Source organism: Armigeres subalbatus, chromosome 2 (assembly GCF_024139115.2).
Source record: "Armigeres subalbatus isolate Guangzhou_Male chromosome 2, GZ_Asu_2, whole genome shotgun sequence".
Lineage (NCBI taxonomy): Eukaryota > Metazoa > Arthropoda > Insecta > Diptera > Culicidae > Armigeres > Armigeres subalbatus.
This window is the reverse complement of record NC_085140.1, coordinates 430,600,132-430,625,370: the sequence shown is the minus strand read 5'-3', so window position 1 is coordinate 430,625,370 and position 25,239 is coordinate 430,600,132. Positions and strand designations below refer to the sequence as shown.

At 38.0% G+C, this 25,239-nt stretch overlaps 1 protein-coding gene and 1 non-coding gene across 2 annotated transcripts in view; both read left to right on the top strand.

Moving 5' to 3' along the window:
• Window positions 1-25,239, top strand: part of LOC134213562 (neuronal acetylcholine receptor subunit alpha-7-like) — a 396,467-nt gene that overhangs the window by 37,142 nt on the left and 334,086 nt on the right. The gene's annotated exons all lie outside the window — the stretch shown is intronic.
• Trnap-agg (transfer RNA proline (anticodon AGG)) lies at window positions 19,080-19,151 on the top strand. The gene has a single exon. It is a non-coding gene; the product is annotated as a tRNA-Pro (tRNA).

Here is a 25,239-nt window from a genome sequence, read left to right as displayed (position 1 = left end):
TCACTGTGAAAATAAGAAGTAAGAAGTAAGTAGTAAGCCGTATCACTTCGCACTACTCACTTTTCACATGGAGAAGTGAGGCGTCTCACTTTCACACTTCATTTCTCACCAGGCTTGTCATTGATCACCGTCTATAGTCATAGTTAAAAAATAGAGACCATGGATAACGAGAACGATGTTTTCCAAAGAAATTACCCTCACTGGATGGATAAAGGACGGTCGCGGAATTCAATGCAGTGAATAGGTATCCTACGGCATGAAGACAAATTTACCTGTGACTTATTTGTCATATCATAGCGTTATAGTACACAACCTTCAAGGATCTGAATTGGTACAAATGCTAGCGTTTAAACCAGCAGATCTTGAGGTTCTAAGTTTGATCCCCCAGTATATTTTTAATCAATATTTTTTGTTGTAATTATTTTTTTTATTGTTCCTTATCTGGATATATATATAAGATTTAGTTCCTATTGATAGCAAAAGTGTTTAGTAAACAATGTTTACATATGATAAAAGGTGGTGAACATATTGGTCGCGACCATCAAACTAACAATGGTCAGAGCCACTGAAGGTCAAGGAATGAAAAACTTATTCTGGTTACCAGCGGTTTCTTAGACGCGATGTTATGACTTTTGGGTATGAGATATGGTTGCTAATGTTGCGTTTGGTGACGACAATCAATAGGAGAAGCATACCAATGACTGTCATGACCAATTCCAAGCCTGTTTCTCACTTATCAAATGACCTATTTGACCAAATGGCATGTTCGGCCAAATGTCCTATTCGGCCAAATGGCTTTCGGCCGAATGGGTTTCGGCCAAACGACCCTTCCCTGTTCGGAACAATGCCGCATTATAGAGGTTTAATATACGAAGTGTGACAAAGGATGAAGGGGGTGTTGAAAAACGCCAATTTTTGCGTGACGTACTTTATGGATCTTCCCAATATTGTATGTTTGTAAATGTATTTTTAATTTCTTAGAGAGTTCCATTCATAATGTTTGGATCATCGGGAAGAGTTCATTGGACGAATTTAGGGGGCTGCAAAGTAGGGGCTGCCTACGAAAGTTTCTCCTGAAATTCTTTTAGTTTTCAGAATAATGTTGGCGTATACATGCCCCTTAACTTCGTCAGTGATACTTACATAATAATTGAAACTTGATGACCTATAGGTCCTCCTCAATGAGCCTACGCCCAATGAAGTATCCTTCTCCACTGGACTCGATCCTGGGCCAATAGCTTCCAGTCGCCCTGTAGTTTAGCGGCCTCAGGTTCTCTTTAACTGCGAAAATCCATCATGTGCGTCTTCCTCGAAGCCTACGACCGCTTCTGAGTGCCCAGCCCACCGTAGTGTGCAGTGTTGTATAAGCTACACAATATCCAGCCCTTTATACACCTGGTACAACTCGTGATTCATGCGATACCGTCAGATGCCGATATCTAGTTTACCGCCGAATATCGTTCATCTACAACTTAAAATTTTTCACCTTCCAGCATCACTTCACTACCACCACCATTATTGAACCCCCGTTGATTGTCAGCGATCATGTACTTCGTTTTGCTTGGATTCGTGGCATGGCAATTAATCCCGATACTATCGATATCGTCCATGAAGCCCAGGAGCATTTGAGATCTTGTGGTAATGTTTCTTTGCATACCAGCTCTCTTATCGCTCCATCGAGCGCTATATTGAACAGTAGATTCGAGAATGTATCACCTGGTTTCAGTCCATCTAGAGTTACAAATGGTCGGGGTTCTTCCAAATAGTACCAAGCGCCAACAACAAATAACAAATTTTTCTGCCCAAGCTATTGTTTAGTAAATTCAAATGATCGCAAATCGTATCGTATATCTCCCAACCCCATAACTGAGGATATCGTACATCAAATATACGTATAAATTGATATGAAATGATTTTCGTTTTCCTTGTGTGAACGAGATATTACAAATCAGTCAAAAGCCGCTTGGTGCGGTTTGGATGAACCCCGACCAAATGATGTCGAAATTTAATCCGCACCCTTACAATGGATTTCGACCCGTCCATCGTAACATGAATTAGCCGTATCAGTTTCGCCGGAAAACCACGTTCAAGCATAATTTGCCATAACTCATTTCGTTTTTATTGAATCGTACGCTGCCTTGAATTCAATAAACATATGATGTGTTGTACTTCCAGAATTTATAAAGAAATTGCCTCAGCGTAAACATTTGATCCGTCGTTGATCGGCCCTCGCGAAAACCTGCCTGGTATTCGCGTAAGAAAAATTCTTCAAGCGGTTTAAATCTGTTGAACATAATACGAGACATAATGTTGTACGCTGAATTAAGGAGGGTTACTTACTTACTTGATACTTGATAGGCTACAGTTCAACTACGAACAGCTACGTTGAACCAACGCCGAATGGAGTATCTTCCTTCACTGGACTAGATCCTGGGACAATCGCTTCCAGTTGCCTTCAGGACCTCTTCTATTTACTGCAAAAAGCCATCATGCCGTGCCTTTCACGAAGCCTACGGCCTTTCCCGGGAAGGTTATTTATCGGTAATTGGCGCATTCCAGTCTGTGCCCTTTCTTAAAAAGTGGGCTCATGAGGTCGTTCAAATAGGCAATTCCTTGTTGTCTCATATTTTCGACATAATATGGTGCAGAATTCATAAAGCTGCACACTACCATGTTTTAAACATTCAGACGGGGGTTTTCCTCCCCCGCAGCCTTATGGTTTACCAGCTCTTTAAAGGCTTTTCTAATCTCGCAACATCAAGATCGCGTGGTCGCTTATTCGGTCTGCGCAGATCTAATGTTGGTCAACGGTGTGTAGCAGGTGTCAATGGTAGAACTGATGGTTTTGAATTTAATTCCTTTATTTCGGCACGGAGTTCAATTATTGCAGTAATGAGCGTAGAAAGTGGAGAATGTTCGTCAGCTCGAGATGAGATTGCTCGGAAATGCCCATTTTCGAACAAATCGGCGCATTTATCGCACATCCAAAACAGATTCAGTGAAATAGTTCATCATTGCGCGTGTAACACCACCAGAGCAAGTATTCATATGAAATGATTCTCCACAGTAGCCCCAACAGCGAACAACATCAATACCAGTAATGGGATCGAACATTTTGCGCATAATAAGGCAAAGACAAAGGTGCTGTTTGAACGAGATGGCGCCACAACATTTAAAGTAAAATGAATTTCCTTGTATGGGCAAATCATCCGTTCTCATTAACTACACATCGCATCAATATGAAACCTAGGTCAAAAAGCAACAAATAATTTTTAGATTTTTTGTTCCCACGACTTGTTTTACAGTTCTAAACAATAAAAGAGATTTCATTGTACCTCCATACTAAATTCTAGCTGTATACTTTCAATTTTTTCAAGACTGTTCTCCACCTCGTGTGTGTGGAAGCAACATTGAAAGCTTACGATATCGAACAGCAGATGTCACTAGTGTATATGCAATATTACATTGATACAAACACACAGCAACACCACCTGTCGCCTGATAATGGAAATATTGTAATTATACCATCAGGTGTAGTGGCTGTTGTTAAAATATTTAGGAAGGGCCTCAAGCGGAATTTTTGCTAGAATGCAACTGACGATCTCCTATTTATCCATGCCGTTGACCGCTTTCGAATAGGCAACGTGAGCGCGTGTATGTCAAAAGCTTTGCGCTGAATATGTTCAGTAGTTTCCGATGTATTCTGGTAGATGGCGCTTCGGCAAAAATCGTAGAGCATGAGGTGAGAGCATTACGATTTATTATGGTAGTACGGGTAGTGCACAAATTGGGTTTTTTAGGGGTATCACAGAGAACAGACGTTCATCTTCATTCGCGTGTTTGTGTAAAGTTTTTACTGGTCATTTTGAAGTATGTCGTTATGCCCCCGTTGCGCGGTGCTAGTGTACTGATAAATATGGTTAAAATTTGCCGTGTTTTACTTTTTAGCGCTAGTGTTCATTTCGAATTGCTCCTAGGCTCGCTCCTAGGTGGCAGCACTACATTGCTTATGTAGTGTATGCCAACGCCATCACTTAGTGAGATTGAGTTTTTATGTCGGGCAGCCTGCGTTGGCGGCGCTGAGGTGCGATTTAAATCTTTACACACGTTTTTACCGAAAATTTGTTCGGACATCCATGTCTGTTCTCTGTGGGGGTATTATCAATAATTACGTATCTTGAATCTATTATAAAAATCCAAAGTTTCATGAATTTTGGTGCACGGGAACTATTTTAAATCAATTTCGAAAAAGCTAATAATTTCGCGTATCGAACACCCCTAACTTGAGCTGTCAACCAGTGAGATAACTGCCAAGCAGTCAAATTTTCAATAACTTTTAAAATTTATTTTTAACATCAAATTTAGGGTCTTTGAGTGTGAAAAAATGCGTTGTGGCTCAGAAAAAGGTGTTCTATCTAATGCATATAAAAAATCAACATGTTTTTCAAAATTAAAAAACCTAATTGAAACACTTCACACAACACGTTTTTCGACGACCGACCGACAAAACAGAAAAAAACATCCAACTACCGATACACTAACGCGATAAAAGAGCACACAAAAACGAAATAACTAAAGATATTTTAGTTACTCCACGCTAAAAATGAACTACTCAAAATTGAGTCGAATCCGACTCATTTTCATTAAAAACGGGACAACTCAAAATTTGAGTAAAAGATACTACTTCAATAAAATGATGATTGCACTTAAACTAGGAGTCTGTTTGTCGTAAAATGCACTTAGATAGATAGATAAACTTGATTCGCATCTGTCGTATTAAAAATTGATGAAAGGCCAAACTTAACTTTCGCGAAATCATCGTTTTATTGAAGTAGTATCTTTTACTCAAATTTTGAGTTGTCCCGTTTTTAATGAAAATGAGTCGGATTCGACTCAATTTTGAGTAGTTCATTTTTAGCGTGTAGATAAAGATTGTTGCTTCGGTTCCCTTTGTTCTGCTGTCCGCCGAACATGTGTGGTACATACCTGTGAAATCGTATGGATTTTCCTTCTTTGACATTTAGCTCCCCTATCCTCACCAGCAAAAGGTGTTCCGGACAGCGACGACAGCGACAATCTTTATCTAGTAACTAAAATATCTTTTGAAATAACAGATTTAAAAAAACAGTAAAAATCGGGAATATATCAAGAGGTAAAAGTCCGCACGTCATATAACATAGCAATGATGCCAGAATATATTGCTGGCATAACAATTTTTCACTTCCACATACCTACATGAATGTTTTTTTAGCAAATAGTTTTCTTCGTCTTTATACTCTTGCGGAAAAAATGTAATAATTATCTTGTTATATATTCGTTAATGAATGTATATCATGTGTGCCGTCGCATTTATATAACAAAAATAAAACATAAAATGTTAGTTACAATGAATGTTATAATGAGTCATATATATTGCTTATTCGCACAGAACACAACACAACACAGAATAATTTAGCTAAGAAATGTTTGTAACCTGGTAGACGAGACGGAACAAACACATCGTCCCTGAACTTATTCCTAAAAAATCATTCTTTGAAAGAGGAGTTCATATTTTTCTGGCCTTAAATTGAAAAAAGGAATCATATCTTCCTTTGCATTATTCCGGACAAATGCATCATTTGTATGCAAATACATCATTTGCATGTAAAAACACCATTATATTCATTGGATAAAGAGTGCTTTCAATAAGATAATTGTATCTCCACCAGAATTAACTTCATTGAGTTTTATAAGTTAGAGTCGTTTTACCGTTTTTTTTTATTCGACTGAAAGCCATTCAGCTATATGCCACTTGGCCAATTAACACTTCAATCCGAAAGTCGTCTAGTCGGATTTCATTTGATCGAATTGCACGTTTGTCCGAAACATTGATTAGGCCGGGAACGGATTGGCCGAAAATCTCATTTGGCCGAAAGAGACATACGGCTGAAAATGTCGTTCGGCCGACCTGAGTATTTGGCCGAAATAGTCGTTTTATCTGGGGTCTCGAGTAGCCTTGCGAGCAAAGGCGTACACGGATACAAATTTCATTCATTTGCTTAAAAAATATACATGTTTATTTCCAAAATGGTAATATGTTTGAATTAGGGATCCTATAATGAGAGATATGCGAAAGCGGCCATTGTAAGCCAATCGAGCATTGAGAACTGTCAAAACGTGAGCCAAATGAACGTTGTTATTGTTGCAGATTGAGACGAGGTTGAGAGGTATTGAGATAGATTTTAAGAAAAGTTTCATCGAATAAACAATTTATTTACTTTCGCGAGTAGAAGTAATCTAGTTTATGTATCGTGTTTCACCTATTTGTATTCCACTTTTTTTTAGTGATAATGCTTATTTAAACACTGTTAGTGGACAGACAAACATATTCCAAATTGTTATCAAATGCAAAGTCATACACAAGCTTCAACATTTTGCGCTGCGGCAAGTGCTGGAAGCGTTTGCTAACAAAAGTAACAGCGTTGCTAAATCATCTGGAAAAGTATTTGCATATCTCTCATTATAGGATCCCTAGTTTGAATCAAACATATTTATTTTTAAACCCAAATTAAATCCCTGGTTGTTTTATACATACCCTAGTGGGTAGCCCCTCGCTCGCTCTTGCAAAAGTAAACAAAAACTCGAGTTCGGATCGGATCCGATCGGAAGTCAGCACAGGAGCAAGAGCAAGAATGGATTCATATGTTTTCTTGCTTCCAAATTGACGATAAGGATGTTTTTCAGGTACAGAAAGGTAAGTTAATGAAATATGGACGTTTAGAATTGTGAAATCTGGTAGTCAAATGCTACCAGAATATGAAAATTGGTTGAATTGATAAGTGGTCGAACCAAAACAATAATATTCATGTTTGCTTCAAACATTTAGCTGGTTGAAACAACCTGAAACGCACATTTGATTCAACAAAAGTTTTCGTTCGCTTCAAATGCAATAATATGTTTGTTCCAAACATACCTATTTATTTTTGAATTTATGTTTGGATTTACCTAGAATATGTTTGTTTTTAACGTAGTTTTTTCTGCGTGTATGGTAGGCGTTTGGCCCAAGAATAGGTTATTTGGCCAAAAATGCTTTTATGACCTAAATGGTCTTTGGCAGAAATGACCACTTGGCCGAACGGATCTTGCGGTCGAAAATGTTTCTCTTCTCACTTCTCGGTAGGGCTACCATTTTTCCCGGGAAACGGGAAATGAAATAATAATTTCCCGGGATTTCCCGGGATCCCGGGTGGTAAAAAAACTCTCGAAACTAATTCTAAATCGTAGTTTAAATTGTGTCTTAAAATATTATTACGAAAATATACATTCGACATCAGGGATGCTTGCTATTTTGTCCTCAAATGATGAAAGAGTTGTTGAAATCCTGAGAAATTTTTTGTTCAGTTCGAAAAGCGTTAACTCCTTCTACAAAACGTTCGCCATGTCATTAGTATCAGCATCTGCTCTGGCTCTAGAGTAAGATATGCAGTGTCGTGATGAGCTCCGCTGTGTGCATATTTCCATAATTCTTTCAAAACTTTTTCAGAACGTATCCGCATTTTTTTTTTCATTTTTTTCCATTATTGGACAACGACAGCTTCGAGAGATTCTCTTCTATTATCACCAAAATATTCCTAACGTGAACTATTCTTATACTCGACGACTTTCATTAGTGAATAGAATCTTCTGTCTTGACCATTTTTATTCATGTATGTCCACTTGAACACATTTTCGACTTTGAATGTATTTAAAGCAGGTGAATGAAATATTTGAAATGGGAATTCTTCCATTTGAAATAAAAAAGAGCTTTCCGGCGAGTGCTTGATTGTCGTACTTTAATGATCCTGACTATAACATTTTTTTAAGTCAAATTTTGCTTGAATTCCGAACGCATCAAACTGAAAAAGTTTTGCGAGTATTTGTTGTAAGACAGTTGTAATGATCGCATACTAAAGACCTGAGATCTGTTTTTCCATCAAGATCTGTAAGCCTGGTCGGCTTATATTGTAAAATATTTCAGAAATATCTCAAAATACAAACGAGTCTTCGGAATATGAGTCTGTTCGGGAATTGAATCAAGATTGGATCAGGATTGAAGGTCGTAAAAAACCTTTGACAATAATAGGACAAATCTGCCAAAGCGGACACTGCTATTGCCTGAATATCTGCGAACATTGGTAGCTCTGCTGTTTCACCACAGACTCTTAATTTTTAATTGAATTAATTTTAATTCGACTTCACAACGCTTACCGATGTTTGGACCTACTGAATAAACGAACGATAGATACAAACTGGTTCTTTGTCTCGCCTCTCTTCAACACGTGTTGGAATGCACCGTATGATTCTGTAGCATTTTCAGTTCTTAAACTTCAAAAGTGAAATAAACAGTGAGATGATGCTAGTAAAAAATGTAATTGATACCTCAAAATCCGTTATCATCAAATAAAAAAAATAAGACAATTATTACAAAATTCGGGAAATTCGGGAAACTGATACATAAATCCCGGGAATCGGGAATCCCGGGAAATATGATTTCCCACGAAATCTTTTCCGGGAATGGAAGCCCTACTTCTCGGGTCTTTTCTAACACTTCTCAATTATAATTATTCACTTTCCTATTCTCACATTCACTATTGTAACCATGGTTATGGTCCTTTCTTCCGAACGACAGTTGCGACCAAATGACTTTCAATCAGATGGCCTTTGGTCAAATGGCTTTCGGCCGAACGACTTCCGGCCAAACGGTGCTTCCCCAAATTTTGTGGTCTTTTCTCTACGTATAAAAATGAGTTTGCATTTCCTTTAAGGCAACATAACTCACGAACACATGGACCCAGTTGCAAGATTTTCTCACTAATCGATTCGTCTCGATGTCAGCTGTGTTTCAGGAAAGTTTGAAAAATGTCCACCATCCACACCATCTTTGCAGGGTTGCTGTCCGGCATTCTAGCAACATGCCCTACCCATCGTACCCTTCCGGTTTTAGCTACCTTCTGGACACTAGGTTCGCCGTAGAGCTGGCCGAGCTCGTCGTTCATTCTTCGCCGCCACACACCGTTTTCTTGCACACCGCCAAAAATGGTCCTAAGCACCCGTCTCTCGAATACTCCGAGTGCTTGCAAGTCCTCCTCGAGAATTGTCCATGTTTCATGTCCGTTGAGGACTACCGGTCTTATCAGCTTATGTACATGACACATTTGGTGCGGTGGTGAATCTTTTTTGACTGCAGTTTCTTCTGAAACCCGACTTCCACTGAAGATGCGCCTTCGTATTTCACGACTAACATTGTTTTCAGCCGTTAACAAGGATCCAAGGTAGACGAACTCCTTGACAGTTAGAATCAGGGAATCAATTTTTCGTCGATGCGCATACGAAACAAACGACAAAAGAGAACCAACGACAAAGCTTTGTTTTTGTCGGAGATAATAATGACAAACCGAAAAATTTTGTCCGCAACAAAAAGAACACAATTTTGTTGCTAACTTTTTATTCCGTTATTTTGCATTATCTTACAGTAAATTTCGGTTTTATGCCTACGATAGCTTTCAGAGAAATATTCGAGAATCTCTGATTACAAAAATAGCGTCGTATTCTCGGAAATATCAGAGCATGAGAGTCAAATGATTCTTGTCATATTGTGTTCAGGTTCTGACAAAGGCTTGTTGCAAGGTGCGTTTGTCAGTAACAAACTCTGTTGATGACAAAGGGTATATTGTTAGGCGTTGCTCGAATATTGATTCCCTGGTTAGAATACAAAATAATACAACCCGAGCAAGGTCGGGTATGGTAAGTGTGCCGGTTTTAGCCACCTTAGTGCCTAATTTGGCCAACCCTGAAAAAATCATAGTTTCCAAACACTAACCATCAGTTTCCACTGCGAAGCGAAGAAGCATAAGAGATTTATCTCCTGTTATAGCTAAAAAAACCTCAAAAATTCTCTTATTGTTGGAGTTATGCGAGAAACTGGCCAAATTAGAAACATGGTCAAAATTGATACAGTTACGCTTCGTTCGTCTAGTTATTTAATAAAAAATACTTTTGTACAATTCCACTATTCATGTTTCCACCATTTATAGTTAAATTTTTGTAATATGTTAAGGGTAATCAATCGTTCGTTGGGACATTGAATATGATGTCGATCAGGTTGTAGTTGAAGAATTTTCCCTTCATTCTCAACACGCAAATGCGGTCACTGGATAAAAATAAGGAGGAACGCGACATGGGGTCTATTTTAATCATACAGATACGCGAAATACTAAATGATGGTACGCATCTGGGTGCTGCGGATAGAGCCGATTTTCTGCTCTCAAGAGAGTAGAGGGATATTTTGAAATCAATCCCATAAGCAAAATTATTTTGCAGTTCCTTGGCTGTCAAACATTTCCCGCTCTTCGATTTTCTCTTTCCATGCTTCATGAGGGCGCACAAATGCGCGAGACTCTGCATGACTTTACGATGGTTTACATACATTCCTGCTCCAATCAGCTGTTGAATCTCGTGAAATTTCGTAATGAGTACTTTTTAATTGCATTCTTACTAATTTTCCACTCGAAATATAATATAAACATATTTGTTACAAAGAATATAAAACTCAAACTAAATTTGTTTTTATTTTTTTCCCGAATAATAACAATACTTCTCAATATAGGATCTGAAACGAACATAACCACAATCATCAATGTTTGGCTCCGGCACAATAGAAAAGTTTGGCTTCAGTTTGACAACCAAATCGATTCTATTCGCAGCACCCAGGTACGCATTACACAGCATTTACCATGCCTTAGGCATTCCGCTTTTATAACTCAAAAGAAACTACGATTCTTATTGAATAATAATTTTACAGTAAATTGAATCATTTCCCATACTGATTTCGAAGTAATTTGTGTTCCAATGATGTAAATCAAAACTACCACAGCTTCATACTGTGCTAAGCAGCTCTTGGCTGGATTGTGTTTTGTTAAATTTGAATAATTTTTCATTATGACATTTAAAAAATTGAGAAAAAAAAATCTGATTAATTTTTCAAAAAAATGTGCTTTGATGAAATGAGGTTTCAAAAGTCGGCGTATTTTTTTTTTACTTCTCTCGCACAGATAGATGTCTAGAAACAACTAATGTTGAAAAAAAATTGAATGGCATTTAGAATTATATGTGCCAAACAGAGATAAATGCAAATTTAATTTTTATTTGTTCATCGTCGTCAGATTTGTCTTCAAACTTCCATAGGCTTGGGCCGCAGAAAACGAATAGGAATTCGGTCACTGAATAAACAAAAAACAGAAACAACTCAGTTTCTAAGACAAACAAGTCCCCAAAAAATTCAAACATCTCCATAAAGTGGCATGGAGGCGTCTCCACAATATTGATTTGGTAAATTTCTGCCGTTCGTTTTCGTGAATCAAATCGAAAGCAAACAACAACGGACGGGAAATTCGAAACCACAATCAGTCGCACGTGGTGTTCCACGTTCCATTGCAAGCAGTTTTGATTTCGATTTTGTTAAGTGAAATTTCGATACAATAAACCATCTGAGGAAAATATTATGAATGGATGCGTATGCTTAGATAAATAATATTGTCTTATGTTACCAGGAAAGTTCCTTGTAGTCGAGCAATCCTAACTGAGGAATGTGAAATTAGCATCTGTTATCAATCGTAGATAGCGTAACAGTGATGTTGGAAAATTGAAGTGAATGTTTATTTTGTTAGTCTGCTTAGGATAGGTATATCAGCATTCTCAATTTGAACAGCGTGCACAGAAAAGCGATGTAAAATGTATCAACCTCCCGCTGACCAAGGAGTGAGGGTGAGGAGAAGCGATTGAAAAATATTTTTCCATTTATTGCGAAATTTTGTTCAAATAAACGGCTGTGTGTGTAGAGTAGAGCCTGAACAACTTCCATCGGGATTAACAGAGCATTTTCATTTACATTTTGTGTAGCCATTTCATAAACCTGAGGCAAATGAGAAAAAAGGTCTAACTGACAGTTCGGTTTGACATGGGACGGATGTACAATAACGGGATGATACGAGGAATGAGCTTATTTCTGAATATGAAAAGATTTTTGTTGAAGTGGTGTTTCCATTGTCATTTCTGAGTAACGTGCATATACGAAATCTTCAAAATCTAAATTGCCCAAAACCAGATTCTAATAAGATCATTCGCCGAGCCGAGTTCGCAAGCACATTAATTACAGTAATTAGGCGAATCGCGATAATTAGTAGCACGAAAACGCTCTCTCCACGAGGAATAAATTGTGTTGCTACCCTTCCGAGGTAATTTTCCATCTACCCGCAGCTTGGCTTCTTTATCGCTATCGCTGCCATTCCGCAGAATAAGGTTTCACAAATAGCTTCCTCGCGTATTCCCCGTGCACCGCCTCGGCTCTACAACAAAACCCGAAACATTACATGTGAACATCATACGGAATTACACCCCATATACTCCGAGTGCAAAACTTTGCTGAACCACGATTTAATGTGGGTGGCAGAAATACGACGACAAACACATTTTCGTTGCAAGCGGAATTTCCACTCCATGTGGCGTGGAGAATACATTGTTTCATTTGGATCCGAAAAGCATCAGGAGAATTGTCTCAACGTTGATGCTGGTCGTGTCCAACCGAAACCATCACCGTCAGGATATTTCTTCGCCCTCATTCGCGCCGTTGTCGTTCCATATGGCGAAGTATTCTCACATAGAGCGTATGTTACACATGACGTAATCCGAAGGGAAATGGAATTCTTTTGACTCGACTGTTAGAGACTTGTAACCGTTCAACACACATTTCCTCAGCGTCCAAAGCCGAGTAAGCATGGGCACGTTAAATTGCGGTTACTTTTCAGTTTTGTTTTGCAAAAAAAATCTTTACCTGATAAAAAATATCATTTACATTTTTTAGAAAAAGATTGTGTCCCACAGGTAGCACAGTTCCATAATAAACTGGTTCTATAATTTCCTATCATCTTTATAATCAAGATTGTATATTTCGTATCCCTTAAAAATTTAGTTTCCAATCCCTGGTAAATAGAATCACGATAAGAAATGTACAAGCTCAGAAACTCTGGGAATAATCCCAGAATCTATGTGCATACTAATTTATTTATTACACTATCCAACAAAATTGAACTTTTTTTCGCTCCCTTCAACAATTTTTAATGTACTCAATAGATTTTTTTACGCTGAATTCAGGTACGTATTCAGATTTTCTGTAACACGTCCAGTTTTTGAGAAAAACGCATTTTAATTCACGAAAGTACGTATTTTCATAGAAATTTGGTTTCTCTCCCCCGCAAAACTGAATTTTGGCTCCTCACTTTTAGAATGAAGTTTGAATTTTGTAGAATGGGCTTTGTAGAATGCATGTGGGTTGTTGGATTTTATTTGGCACGTACATTTGTTGTGAAAAACGGAATTTCATTCACAAAAGTACGTCTTTTCATAGAAATTTGGTTTCTCTCTTCTGCAAAGCTGAATTTCGGCTCCTCACTTTGGGAATAAAGTTTGAATTTTGTAGAATGGGCTTTGTAGAATGCATGTGGGTTGTTGGATTTCATTTGGCATGTACATTTGTTGTGAAAAACGGAATTTCATTCACAAAAGTACGTCTTTTCATAGAAATTTGGTTTCTCTCCTCTGCAAAGCTGAATTTTGGCTCCTCACTTTTAGAATAAAGTTTGAATTTTGTAGAATGGGCTTTGTAGAATGCATGTGGGTTGTTGGATTTTATTTGGTACGTACATTTGTTGAGAAAAACGGAATTTCATTCACAAAAGAACGTCTTTTCATAGAAATTTGGTTTCTCTCCTCTGCAAAGCTGAATTTTGGCTCCTCACTTTTAGAATAAAGTTTGAATTTTGTAGAATGGGCTTTGTAGAATGCATGTGGGTTGTTGGATTTTATTTGGTACGTACATTTGTTGAGAAAAACGGAATTTCATTCACAAAAGAACGTCTTTTCATAGAAATTTGGTTTCTCTCTTCTGCAAAGCTGAATTTCGACTCCTCACTTTTAGAATAAAGTTTGAATTTTGTAGAATGGGCTTTGTAGAATGCATGTGGGTTGTTGGATTTCATTTGGCACGTACATTTGTTTTGAAAAAACGGAATTTCATTCACAAAAGTACGTCTTTTCATAGAAATTTGGCTTCTCTCCTCTGCAAAGCTGAATTTTGGCTCCTCAATTTCAGAATAAAGTTTGAATTTTGTAGAATGGGCCTTGTAGAATGCATGTGGGTTGTTGGATTTTATTTGGCACGTACATTTGTTGTGAAAAACGGAATTTCATTCACAAAAGTACGTCTTTTCATAGAAATTTGGTTTCTCTCCCCTGCAAAGCTGAATTTTGGCTCCTCACTTTTAGAATAAAGTTTGAATTTTGTAGAATGGGCCTTGTAGAATGCATGTGGGTTGTTGGATTTCATTTGGTACGTACATTTGTTGTGAAAAACGGAATTTCATTCACAAAAGTACGTCTTTTCATAGAAATTTGGCTTCTATCCTCTGCAAAGCTGAATTTCGGCTCCTCAATTTCAGAATAAAGTTTGAATTTTGTAGAATGGGCCTTGTAGAATGCATGTGGGTTGTTGGATTTTATTTGGCACGTACATTTGTTGTGAAAAACGGAATTTCATTCACAAAAGTACGTCTTTTCATAGAAATTTGGTTTCTCTCCCCTGCAAAGCTGAATTTTGGCTCCTCACTTTTAGAATAAAGTTTGAATTTTGTAGAATGGGCCTTGTAGAATGCATGTGGGTTGTTGGATTCCATTTGGTATCAGTAATTGAAGAGCAACGATTATCCCAATGAATATTAAGGAGACTTAATACTTAAATTGTCTAGTTGCAATGTTCATAATTAATTTTGGTTGTTGTCGTTACCAAACAATGGCATAGGCTTCCTGACACGATTAGATAATTCTAGGAAACAATTATTATAGCGTTTGAACTAAATAATTTTACTCTAGTTGTTCATTTTTAGGAATTTAATTGCAAGTGCTCATTGTTGACCAATCAATGGATATCGTAAATTGTTGTTCTCGTACATGAGGCGTGGTCTATCAGCAATTCGGTTCGTAAAGAAGGTACGACGTCCGATAGCAGAGGTTGCTACAACCATTAACGTTCGAAGCAAACATCAAAGAAATGTGAATTGCGACATAGCAGCAAATAGCATAAATTAATCAGCTTAATAGTTTATCCTACTGTTATCCATAATCATTTAAACGTTGAATTGTAATTTGGCTTTTGTTTACTAAAAGCTTCAGGCAATAAGCAATGTTGGAAATCATACCACCTTTGCCTTATGTAAATATGTTGCATGCTACATACCTAATGATAAGGCAAATTTCCTCATATCAATTCCTATGCGAATTTCAAACGATGCATTGTCAGTTTTCTTCCAACTAAGTGTAATTTTCCGGAAGTCTCCATAAACTGCCCTGTTATGATATAGAGCACTTCTTTCAAAGGAACAATGAAAATGCCTCATTCTCATTTAACTTATTAAAATGGTGTATCCAAATTCAATATAGCCAGAAAAAAACAACGAAAATCATAAACAGTAGAGTCTATATAAACTTTATCAGAGAAAAGTTGAGTTTTTAATCAAACTGTGGGAAATGAAGTATGACTTTTTTTAAATTCATTTCCGAATTTATTTCCAAATAGCTTCTATTTACTTATTTTCATACTCTCAATGGTACATTAAACCTCGCCACCATCGTCAAATACAGCTCCCTGGAATCCTTATCTCCAGCCACGCCACCCGCATCTTTCACGCTCATTTTCCCTTTGAAGACACGACAAAAGTGCTCCGCAACTTTATTACACCCCTCTCCCCATCAAATGAAACCCAATGGATATGGCCACCGAACGTATGCTGCTGCCTCGCTAGTAGTGGTTACATCACATAAATTGCACTGACGGCATGATGCCATATCGTTCCTGTGTAGTTCAAAGGACCCCAAAAACACATGTCCTTCGGCAAACTGCTGTTCACCAGACCGGGAGCTTTCACCATCGGGTAGAATTTTATCGCAAACAGCATTACGGAGAAAATGATGCTGCAGAACAAGCCAACATGTGGGACTAAAGGAAAATCTTTTAATTATTTCTAAGTATTTTTTTGAGCAGGAGATGCTCATCTACATAGCTTTATAACTTGATCTCTTCCATTTCCTGTTTCTTTCACATTAATCTTGAATTTCCATGCTGAAGCGTTCAAAATATATTTAGGATATGATACGAAAATAATTTTAAGCTTTTAGCGGAATGTATTTACTTGTCATAAGACGAGTTTGTATAATTCCATTTAATTCCACTACTTTGTTGTACTTTATTGACAGATACGTATTTCGACCTCAACAGTAAGGTTGTCTTCAGTGTCTCGTACTTGACTCGACATGTTGACAGGTACCATAAAGTAGACGAATTTCGCGCCAACCCTTCTATGGGGCTGGCAGCACCATCTCAGAATCGAATGAAACTTGGAGGGCATAAAGATATGGTATTTCTAAGCCACTCTGCATACTTAGTTTTTTAAAAATTGTCAAGAGTAACATTTGATGAGGGCCTAATTTTTTTTCATGGATTTTTTTAAATCGATGTAACTCTAAAATTACGAGACCTACAAAAAAGTGTTGTATGGCGGACTGTCGTGAAATTCCCTGAAGTTTTTTGGAAAAATTATCAAAAAAATACAAAATCGATTTCTACACTGAAAAAATTAGTTTTAAAAATTAAAATCGATATTACAAAAAAACCTCATCTCAGAAATCGATGAAATTTTTTCTGCAGAAAGGTATTCTAATTACCTTACTTTTCTGGGAATAATGTTCCTGCTTTTTGTTTTTTTAGTTTTTGTTAGCTTTTTTCATGTCCATATTGAGTGAAAATTTATCAGCGTGTTTTATGCCTACAGCGCCAAATATAGGCTCAGCAACCTATCATCAACCTACGACATATTCTGGACGTATGGAAATTTGTTTAGGAAGCAATTTAGAATAATTTAACATTAATGTGGACCAACATTTGAAAAGGGTTTATATTTTCTTTGACTTTTTGTATCGAAGCAAGAGGCAAGAACTTTGCGATAGTATTACTCATTGTCCCGATTTTCCTCGAACAAAGATTCGGTTGCTAGTTCGGTTGTTATGGCGTTTGTCAGTTAGTTGTTGAAACATAGTGCTACTCCGTTTTGGAAATAGTTGATTTCTAAATCCTACAAATTCTAGAAAACTTTCAAACCGCCTTTTACATTTTTATGCAATTCAACCTAAACGGAAGCCCCAAAGATTGTTCAGAAAATATTAGTACTAAAAACAGTTGCACAGTGATTTTTTACGAATTTAAAATACTCACTCCTTGTATCGAAGTAACTTAAAAACAATTGGGTTCACAAAAAAACAAATAATTGCTTTGAAAACGGGCAACATTGGAAACGAAACTTAAGTGATATTTAATTGCTCCCAGTCATTGTTATTCCCAGCGTTTGTTTAATGTAGTTTGTTTTATTGTGATGAAAACAAAACAACATAAGGCTAACACAATTGGCGTCATATTTACGAAACTAGAGTTAACGAGCATCCTATTCGACTACTACAATGTGAAAAAAGATGAACAGTTCATTTTTGAAGAATTTTCGAAATGAATTTTGTTTCGACGCGATGCTTAACTCCTCCATTGCTATGAAAAGACTGTTGTCAATGAGAATATATCTGTAGAAGCTAATATCAGTTGTGATGTTTTATTACGTTCAAAATTCAAAATGAATAAATCAAGCGCCAACAAATTCCGAAAATTTTGTGCAAATATAGGAAATCCAAATTGCACTCGCTCCAGAAAACTGAAAGGTATATCGGCATCAATTATTGGCAAAAACAATTCGCTGGGGTATACGCACCAGCAAAGTGAACGAATGCGTATTTGTTATTGTGTGTTTTTGAACGTGCGTTTATCCGCTTTATCGTTTGGAATCGAAATGTTCATCTGATAAAAAAAAATCAACCTCCAATTTTTTTTGCTGTACCAATTTACATCTTTACATCCATTGATTTATTTTCTTGGCGAACGAAACGCTCTTTTATGTTTCAGATTTTACAGTTATAAATATAAGAAATCTAGGAAAATATACGCCCTTTTCAAATGTTGGTCCACATAAACGTTAGATTATGCTAAATTGCTTCCTAAACAAATTTTATACGTCCAAAATGTGTCGTTGGTTGATGATAGGCTGCTGAACCTATATTTGGCGCTGTAGGCATAAAACACGCTGATAAATTTTCATTCAATATGGACATGAAAAAAGCTTTTGTTAGAAAAACTTTTTTTCCTTAAATATGTCACAGGAACATTATTCCCAGAAAAGTTGGATAATTAAAATACCTATCTGCAGAAAAAATTTCATCGATTTCTGAGATGAGGTTTTTTTGTAATATCGATTTTAATTTTTAAAACTAATTTGTTTCAGTGTAGAAATCGGTTTTTTATTTTTTGGATATTTTTCCAAAAAACTTCAGGGAATTTCACGACAGTCCGCCATACAACACTTTTTTGTAGGTCTCGTAATTTTAGAGTTACATCGATTTAAAAAAAAAATTCTGAGATGGTGCTGCCAACCGCTGGTCGAGTTGGCGCGAAATCCGTCAGTAGAGGAATTAAGTAGAATTGTACAAACTCGTCTTATGACAAGTATTTAGGATTTATTTAAAGATAATCTCAGATTATTCCAAAACATGTTTTAACTTGTCCCAGGGATGTGTGTATCGTAAACTCTCAGTACTTGGAAGTCATTCACAAGCTTGGTAGAAAAATGTATATGGGATTCACACAGAGCGGGTTAGGAGTTCTAAAATCAACAGATCGCCGAACTGCATATTAGCAGAATAAAATCGCTGTTTTTTTTTTTAATTAAATGGAATAGTACTAAACCCGTCTTATGACATAGGTGAAGACATTCCCATCTTTGTAAAGCTTTTGCGCTAATTCTTAATGATTCAAATGGTTGAACTCTGTTTTGTATTTTTGGACGCACTTTTGTCATCAATCCAATTTTAGTTTTTTTTTGTTCTACCAAATATGCCAAACAATTGATTGAAATAAGACGGGCTCGTTGGTCTAGGGGTATGATTTTCGCTTAGGGTGCGAGAGGTCCCGGGTTCAAATCCCGGACGAGCCCACGCTACTCTTTTTTACTCGGGTTGTTATTATCTATGGAAATCTATTGAATTTTCTAAAAACTGCTAAAAAATTCCATAAACCATTTCCAAATGAAAATGTCTTTACTACAATATGGAATTTTTTGCAGTTTTTAGAAAATTATTATTATCGTCTTTATTATCTGGTAATGGTATTTAAAAAGCTGTGAAAATTTGGGTTAAAAGAGAAATTATTGAAACCGCGTAAAAAACCTGGGTGTAATGCTTTATGCCAGCACTGACGAATCCCATTATTCCTCCCGGAACTGCTTTTCAGTTATACTTCTGGGGGATAAACAGTACTTGCCGTACTCCTCCCAGAACGATACGCATTACGGTGCACCTCTCAGATGTTTTGATTAACTTCTGTGTCCTTAGGTTCCATAGTTCGTGCAAATTTGAGCACTGAGGCTCCCTTGTTTGTATCAGTAAGCACAACAAAATCTTAAGCCCTTTAGGTATTTTTCTTGGACCATTCAGCACCACATCATGTTTTTAGCCATTTAGCTCTCAACGTGCTCGCAATCTACTCAAATAGTCCCCTTCGACGACTCGCATTTGTGGAAAGCTATTACGTTACCAACACTACTCCTTCACCTGGTCAGCATATTCAAAGATCAGCTCAAGTACTAAGAACTTTCTCACTCCAACGGGTGACTGGTCCAAAGTTTCCGGGTGGAGATAGCTTTCAGTTAAATGGTGCCCGACGACCAGGCATTGAAAGCGTGAGTGAAGCGGACGAGCATTGATCTAATTCAATCATAGCATCCAATGCCAGTGAGTGAACAGCCTTACTCAGATGGATACTAAACAACAATTATGAGCGATCGTTTCTGCATAAACAACGAGCGACAGGGTTCGCCAAGCCAAACTTGGTATGGTATCCAGGGAAGCTACGACTGGAACATTTGTATTACGCTTGCTCTACTAGAATAAAACCAAAACACATCAGGTGTTCTTCTTTATTCACTCTGCTTTCAAGTTGCTGGGATGGAGGAGAGAAAGTATCGAAGCCTCCCATGCAGTATATCCGAGTTCCATTCTCATAGCGGACTTAATTTTCCTAATGACTGAAAAGATTTTTCTAACACCGTGTGGTAACAACACTCATTGTTAGGCCACCAAATGATTTGTGTCGCTCAGTTGCCTCCCATTGGTGGCGATGAAGATCTTTAAACATTGAATCAACGAACGCCAAATTTCAACAATCTAGAAAGCATCAGCGATTAGACCGCAGGAGAACATTAAGTTGACATGAATTTAGCTGATTTTTACTCATGATCTGATTTTTTTCAATGCTTGCCGACGACCCGAAGCCGGTGTGTTGTACCCGGCGTTGTAGCCTACTCCGATAACCGATTTTCAATGCCTTTGAGCCATTGAGCTCCCGATCACGATACCAACCGACTCGGATGGTTTTCAACGGTGGATCTGTTTTACTTCGGCGAGAAGTTCCCCGACAGCGGGAGCTGACTCTAACTGGCCGTGACGCCACGCTCTGCAACTAAATACGTTCTCACCGCAAGCTGACACTAGTTGCGATGTTGTAAGCTGGCGCTTGCGTTCTGTTTCATTATCGACATATATCTTCCGTAACGGTGTACTCTGACGTTTATGGTCCGCTTTCCAGCATGCTGCTGCTCCATGATCCAACCTCGTTGTAGGAGGTTGGCTATCCTGGTGCTCACTCGTGCAGGCACTCTCTCTGATACATCATGTGGGTCTTACTTAGGTGCTCACCAGGGTTCGTATCGCTCACTCAATCTCAGGAGCACAGGATGCTCCCTCACGAAAATTTTCGGGGTGAAATCGCTTTTCGGGAAAGAAAAACAGCCCGGAGAGTGATAACTATTTTTCGCTCACTCCGATTGCCGCCAAACGTTGGTCTGCTCTTTTTTTTTTTTTTTTTTTCAGCTAGTAGCTTATGTAAAACAAATAACTTAATGCTTCCATACATTGCTAACAGGGTTCGTAATGCTCACTCAATCTCAGGAGCACATGATTTTCCCTCACGAAAGTTTTCGGGGAGAAATCGCTTTTCGAAAAAGAAAAACAGCCTGGAGAGTGATAACAATTTTTCGCTCACTTCGATTGCCGCTAAACGTTGGTTTGCTCTTTTTCTTTTTATTAGAGTCTTTTCGTGACATCATCAATGCAAATGGTAGTAGCTTATGAGGAACAAATAACTTAACGCTTTCTTACAGATAGCGTGGTGGTGTGGCTAAAGTAAGCGCATCCCAACAGCTATTATTGTTACTATTCTGGGTTCGAATCCCGGCGCGGCCATACAATTTTGTAATTGGCAAAATTTTCGTTCATCTTCCAATGCTAATTCTAGAGAAAAGATTGATGGATGAAAGAAGATGATCCTCAACATAAACAACGAAACAAGATTTTTCCCTTGGCCCGAAAAACGCTTGCTTTGGTCTCATTGAAACGAAAAGTCGAAACCCTGATGCTAAGTAAGCTAGAGTAGAGTAAGAGTAAGCTAGAGCTAGAGTAAGCGCATCCCGACGGCTATTATTGTTACTATTCTGGGTTCGAATCCCGGCGCGGCCATACAATTTTGTAATTGTTCTGCGATAATTCTCGCGAAAAGTGAGTGAGTGGGTAAAAGTGATGAAACGAAAAAGGATTTTCATCTAATAGGCACCCAAGGCTAATTGTGGAGAAAGATTGATGGGTGAAAGATGATCCTCAAAATAAACAACGAAAAAAGATTCTCCCTTGGTCCGAGAAACGCTTGTTTTGGTCTCATTGAAACGAAAAGTTGAAACCCTGGTGCTCACCTTTGACATACCATGAGAGGCTTAAGTACTTGGACTCTCTCTGCACTCGACTGCCATACGCTAGGAGAAATGTCAAACAAGAAAAAGAAGAATTACGAAAAAAAATATAAAGCGAGATAAGGGATGCAATTCTTAGAACAATTTTTAAAATTTTAAAATGATATGTGTTTGAAAATAATTTTGAGCTCTGGGTTATACTTTTAATTATCTACATTGTACATATATTTATTTGATTGTTCATAATAATAAATGTTTTTCTCGAATTGATCCCGGAAAACCGAACTGATTGCTTGACAGGCCGTCTGTACCCTCTGAGCACGGGATCAGTCTGTTGAAGATGATCTTCACCAGGGACTTGCCCGTCGGGTCAATTATACAGATTGGTCTGTACGCCGAGGGGTCGCCCAGCGGTTCCCGGTCTTTGGAAACAGAACCAACTTCTGCTTTTCCATCTATCGGGGAAACTACACTCATCGAGGCATCTCTGCATAGCCAGCCTGAACATATTCGGCTTCGCCATGATTGCTGCCTTAAGAGCTGTTTGGAACTCCGTCAGGCCCTTGAGTTTTGTTCGTTGCAAGGGAATTAGCCAAGGCGAAGGGCCCACTTGCCCATAGCCAGTTACACGACTCCCTCTGCAATTTGGCTACCGTTGCTGTTTTTGTATTCCTTCCGGCATTACTGGTGCTCCTAAGGGCGTAGCACTTCTCGTTCTCCTTTACCACCGCACCAGTTTGATGGGCATCATGCCCGCGAGTACACATGCCGCCTCGCGTAGGGGTTCCATTTTTCCCGGGAATCAACTTCCCGGGAAACGGGAAATAAAATGTTAAATTCCCGGGATTTCCCGGGATCCCGGGAAATAAAACAAATATGCGAAACTAAAAATCGTAACGTGAAATAATAACTTAGGATTGAATTATATTCTCGACTCAAGGGATTGATACTTGCTACATTGTGCAAAAATGATTAAAGAGTTGTTGAAAAGTCTGAAAAATTGTCTCTGTTTAGTTCGTTAAGTGTTACCTTTGTCTGCAAAATGTTCGCTATATCATGAGCATCAGATGGCGAAGTTTTAGCACCTGCTCTTGTTAGAGAGTAAGATCTGCTGTATCCAGATGATTCCTTGATCCTTCCTTGATATGAAGCAGAAGACAGCTTTGACAAGATTTGTTCTGTTATTGCCGGAAGGTTTCTAACATCAACCATTCTGGTACTCATCGGTATATTTTCTTAATGCAAACAATATTCTGCTCAAATCTGATTTATAATACGAACACTTGAGCACATTTCGCCTTTGAATTTGAAGTGTTTAAGCACTCAATGTATTAAAAGCGATAAAATACTTTCAGACGAGCGTTTTATGGTCGTACCTTAAAAATCCTAACTATCAAAATTAAATGATTCTTTCTGTCAAACTTTGTTTGGAATTCCGAGTACCAGAAACGGATACAATTGCATAAGTTTGGCAATTTTTGTTTTTAAACTGGTGTAATGACCTTATAGTAAAGACTTAAAATATGTTAACTTTTGTACTGTGACATATCCATACAGTGAATTCTCAATAATTCATTATAATTTAGAAAAAGAAGACATATATCAAAACAAAAATGAATGTTCGGAACATGAGTCTGTTTGAATAAAAAAGTATTGAAAGTCTTAAAAATAAACCTCTGTCAATAAACCCACCAAAGCCGTCACTGCCCTTGCTTAAATATCAGCGTCTTGGAGAAAATAAGTTAATAACACAGTTAAACAACACAGTTAAATAACTTTGTTCTTGCTATTGGAAAATTTCATCAAATATTAGATTTTTATTTCGACTTCAAATACATTTCGATACAAATATTCAAAATCTATTCGGGCCCCCCCCCCCCCCTTCGGATTTTTTTTGCCAAAAAATAATATTTTGAGGGGACAACAAAATATTTTTTTTTGTGGATTTCCAAAACATTCTTTAACAAATCCGAGGAGCTTTTATATTTTTTTTCATTTTAATATTTATTTTTTATTTACCACCCCCCCCCCTCCCCCCCATTGACCTTTCGGAGACCAGTAGAACAAAATGTTAATTAAATATTTGTAACGGCCTTAATAAAGGACCGATGGAAACTTATGCTTTGCTTCGCCTCCCTTCAACACGCATTACGGTTGTACTGTACAGTACTGTTGCATCTACAGATAGAAACTTTTTATTTTTCTATAATATGGGGAGTATTCTACTTTGAAAGCGAAATATGCTATTAAATAGAAATTTCATTATGGGAACAGTGAGAACATGTTTGTCAAAAATATAATTGATACTCCCTCATCAAATTTGCAAAATAAGAAAAGGATTTCCAAATACTTTAAATCACAGTCGTCTCCAAAAATTGGTAAATACTTTAAAAAATTTCCCGGGAAATTCGGGAAACTAAAGTGTGCATCCCGGGAAAATTGATTTCCCGGGAAATCGTTTCCGGGAATGGAACCCCTAGCCTCGCGATATGCGCTTGTCATAAGGCGAATTTAGTACTATCCCATTTAACTCCACCACGTTGTCAGCACCCTGCGCTTGCTGGAGCACACCCTAGAGCTGTTCGCCATCATCCTAGATAGCGCCGCCATCGCCATCCACGTGCGCTTGACATGACTTTTGAAGCTCATTTTATCGTCGAGCATCACTTTCAATTATTTAAGAGATTTCTTGGAGGTTATGTCGCAGCCGCTGACTCCTCCTGTACCTCCGTTGATGACTATAATCTCCGTTATATGCTGCGCAACCGTTCCTCGAAGAGACTGATCGAATAGACTGCAGTCAATTCAACCTTCTCGATGGACTCTCCGTACACGGTTATCGTTACATTATCGGGAATCACATGGCGGGAGCTTCAACTCCAGCACGCATCGTTCATCAGATTCTACAGCAGTGGATCCAGTATTAATCCCTGTGGGACATCTGGCGTGATAGGGGCGCTAAACAACCCTCCTTCTTTCTCGTAGATCAGTATTCGACTCTCGAAGTAGCTTCCCAGAATCTTGTACAGCCTTACCGGTATTACCAGCCGAAACAATGCAATCTCCATCCAACATGCGCTGTTGAACTCATTCTGCACGTCGAGTGTTATTACAGCGCAGTAACGGATACCACGCCGCTTGGATTCGATGGTCACATATGCAGTGTCAACCACCGATTTAATGGCGCCCAGAGTAGAATGTCCTCTCCGAAAGCCGAATTGCTCAACAATCCTTCCGCCTCCTCAACGTACGGGGACAGCCTATTCAGGATTAACTTATCCAG